Below are 4,229 nucleotides of genomic sequence, written 5' to 3'. Positions count from 1 at the left end.
AGCTTTGATTTCAGATCTTTCCAGCTCCATGTGCAGCAGACTTCTCCCCTCTCAGCCAGGCTTCCTTGCCAGGTACGTCTTGCGCCTCCTCCTGCTCCATATTCCTGTCTCGAAGCGCGTTTCAGTTCTTTGCTCTATACCCCGAACCAGCTCCACTTGTGATGACCCCGGGTGACATAAGACTTTACTGTCTTAATTTCTGCTGAAGGGTGACATTCTCCAGTTGTTGTGCTTTCATGTCTCTGTTATACCTTTGCTGGATTTCATTGTGTACATGAGAGATATTCAAATATGCCTGGTGGAGTTCACTGTATGAAACCAGTGAGCTTTCTCGAGCTCTCTCTGAGTTTCCTTCTCCTTATCCACCAACGACTCTTCGTGCATCTTTTGTTGAGCCAACTGTCCTTGCATTTCCTCCAGTTGTTGGCTAAGTTCTGTCCTTAGAGTGCACTGCTCATAACCCTGCTCTTTCTTTCTGGATAGATCTTTTAGCTGCTTTATCAATTCCTTCTCTTCATGGAGCTCATTGGTCAAAAGCTCAACCTGGTCCCAGAGAGATTGGTTGTCTTTAGTCTCTGATTTCAGGCTGGTGGAGATGCTCATCAACCCTCTGGTCCTGACAGGCACTGTGTTCCCCTTTCTCTTTTGAGCTGAGTTTTCAGCTCCTCTATCTGTTTTTATAAAGACATCCTTTTCTACTGGTGTTGAAATAGCTGGAACAGACCCCTGGTCCAGGTGTACGGGCCCAGAACTGCATGAGTCAGTCTGAAAGCCATAGTGTATCAATGTCTGAAGTTGTAGTCTCCTAACTATGTTTCACCTGTTGAAACGCCTTGAATTGATTTCCTTGTCTACACACGCTGATGACATCACAAATGGAATCAAAGGACATGTTCCCCCCCCCCCCCTCTCCCCCTTAGTTACTGTTGCTATGTGTTCCATTCTAATGCTTATGTCCTTAAACATTTAGATTATTTAAAAAATAACATGTTAAAAAAAAAAACCTGGAAATCAATTTGATATTATGGCCACATTTTAGACTAAGGGATTAAGTAATTGTAATTAAACAAGTAATTGAAAATATGTCTTGGAAATAAAACAATTAGATTTATATTTTATTCAGTGCTTTTCTAATGTGCCACAATAATGTAATGTTTTTTAGTTAAAATGTTGTAATTTGGGGCATTTCCAAGCAAATATTAATATTATGTGCTTGTGATAAATTCAATCCAATTCAATTCAATTCAATTTTATTTGTATAGCGCCAATTCATAACAGAAGTTATTTCAGCACACTTTTCAAATAGAGCAGGTCTAGGCCGAACTCCTTGTTACATTTATTTACAGAGACCCAACAGTTCCCACCATGAGCAGGCATTGGCGACGGGGCAAGAGAAAACTGCCTTTTAAGAGGCAGAAACCTAGGACAGACCCTTCGACTTCTAGGTGGGGTGGTGGGTGAGAGAGAGAGAGAGAGAGAGAGAGAGAGACAGAGAGAGAGAGAACAGATGGGAGAGGGAGAGACAGAGACAGACAGACAGACAGACAGGTCCACAGCAACAACTACACTAATAGTAGTGACTGATGATGATGAACATGAAGAAGTCTGAATATTATGCTGCCACCTCTTAAAGTCTCCACGCCACCCTTTTGCCACCCTGTGAATATTTCTCTCGATCCACCCGTGTGAGGGTTCAGATTTAAAGTCAAATTATGTGAGGAGCGGGGTCAAAAGATTGTGTGTCTGTGTGAGTGGGTGGGTGTACTGTATTGTGACTTGTGACATGCTTGTCAGCGGTGATAAGTAGTAACTTTGTAAAGACCGACAGGGAGTGGTCACTCAGAGAGATAAGGGTCCTTTGTCCCCATGAGGTATGGATGCACCCAGATGCACAAACTTTATATAGTCTTAGCCGGTGCCAAAGAGCACATTACCAAAGGCAAAAAAAAAGGTACTCATTATGTACAATGCCCCCTTCCAAAGAGTTTTTATCTATATTACTTATTATTATTATTTGTGTATTAACATTTACCTAACATTTATTTAAAGTTGTTGCTGGTTGAGGTGGAATTAACTTTAACCACTAAAATACGGTGGGATCTTTAAATCTATAACAATTCATTTTAATATTTAAGCAGCTCATCTGTTATAAGGGTCAAATCTTAACCTGCAAAGTAACCAGCTGCCAAATGTTGCTGAGTACAAAGAACAATATTACCTGCTGAACTGTAGTGAAGCACAAGTACAAAAAACATAAAATATAAAAGTCTCTTTAAAATTGTGCTTGTATAACAGTCTCTATATATACAGCCTTATTAAATTGTAGGTAACTGTACCAAAAGCACTTGCAGCTAGAGCACAACAGTTAAAGGTCCAGTGTGTAACATTCAGGAGGATCTTTTGCCAGGAAATGTTATATAATATTCATAGGTATGTTTTCATCACCTGAAAAAAACAATTGGACTACACGGGTCCTCTTCTACAGAGTCTGCCATGTTGAACCGGCATGTTTCTACAGAATGGACCAACCAAACACTGGTAGTAGGTATTCTGTATTTTTCGCAGTGTGGTTTCTCCTGCATGCTTGGAAAGCTGAGCTGTATCTAAATGGTTGCAACTTCACTAAATCCTACATTTAAAGGGTTAAGTAGTAACGGTAGTAGTGTTTGAGGTTTATGGCTACAACCAATAACTTGAACATCATTCTGTCTGAGATAAGACGTTTGGTTGAAGTTGCTGGAGTGTAAACTTACCCAAATCAAATAAAGAACAGGGCAGAATGCAGTCTTACTCTCTTATACACCATATCTTGCTTCACACGCATGGTTTGTTTTTATGCCTCTGTGCTGGCAAAAGGCTGTAGGCATTATGTTTTTGGATTGTCCGTCTGTCTGTCTGTCCCACTCTCAAGGGAATTTGGCACTGATCCAAAGTCAAAAGGTCAAGGTTACTGTGACCTCACAAGTCACCATAACTCAAGAAGGAGAAGAAGAATTGGTTTGCTGATCATTACAAAATTTTACTAAAATGTCTAATAAGATAAAATGAAGTGATGACATTTTATATCCAAAAGATCAACTTCACCGTGACATCTTAATTTTCTGCAAAAACACTTTTCTAGCCATTACTAAATGAGTTGTTTACCAGAACTCAGGAACAGAAGGGGAGATTGTGATTTGGAACCATACTAAATTGGTGACACTAATCTTGGGTGATCACATTGACAATCTGGTGGCTGTTTGGTCTTCTGTACTGCCAGATAGAAGATGTGTGTTAACTTTAAAGAATTTGTTGCAGCAACATCCATATTTTTTTAAGTGAATGTTTTTTTTATGTGAATGTTGAAGCTCTCTATTAGTCTCTTAGTGAAGAAATGGAAATTATTCCCATACGTGTCAACTTCCGTTTTGCTACCAAAAATACACTTTTATTTTTTGTATTGCAGTTTCTAATGTAACCTTGCCCCATTTAGCACTACTTCAGATCAAATGGCATGAAGTGGGTATTGTAGGTCTTTTCCAATTTGTTTTGTCTTTGTGTGTTTGTTGCCTGCAGAGAACAACACCTCAACCGTCAGACATTGTTGGCGATGATCGACAACAGGGAAGTTCTATGCAGAGCGTTTCCTTACAGCAGTCAGTAAGACGATAGAGGATGCTACATCAGAAAGTTTTGCATGAACTTATGGTCCGTAGTTCCTGTGAATAAGGCTGTTTGTTCAACCTTAGTCAGAATTATATAACCTTCTGGGCATTGTGCTTATACACTAAATTGCTAAATGAGAAGATTCTTTCTGCACAGGCACCATGGACGGAAGATTCCCAACAGAGGGTGTTTGTGGTCCTGTGGAATAAGGTCATCCAGCGACAGGCAGGTATCCCTCAGAGAAGATCTCAAAGAACAGCAGACAGTAAGTGGATGTGATGGAAAAATAAGAGGACATTTGGACAAAATCTGATTTAGGCTGGCATGTTGGTGTAGCGCTTAGCATTGTCGCCTCACAGGATGAAGGTTTTGGTAAGAACTTGCTGACCAGCTGGGGTCTTTCTGTGTGGAGTTGGTATGTTCTCTCCCCCGGAGGGCTCTTAACTTAAACCACAATCCTAATGCCACTAACGTTACAGTATATTTCCCTTATAAATATCTGAAAAGATGAAACAAGCAAACAAAACTGTGGCTTATCCATTAAGCACACAAAAGTAAAGTGTGACACAACATAACTTATTCAT

This window comes from Morone saxatilis, unplaced genomic scaffold, assembly GCF_004916995.1.
Source record: "Morone saxatilis isolate NCDOM2014 unplaced genomic scaffold, NCSU_SB_2.0 Contig9, whole genome shotgun sequence".
In the NCBI taxonomy this organism is placed as follows: Eukaryota; Metazoa; Chordata; class Actinopteri; family Moronidae; genus Morone; species Morone saxatilis.
The sequence above is the reverse complement of the archived record's forward strand: the minus strand, read 5'-3'. Positions refer to the sequence as shown.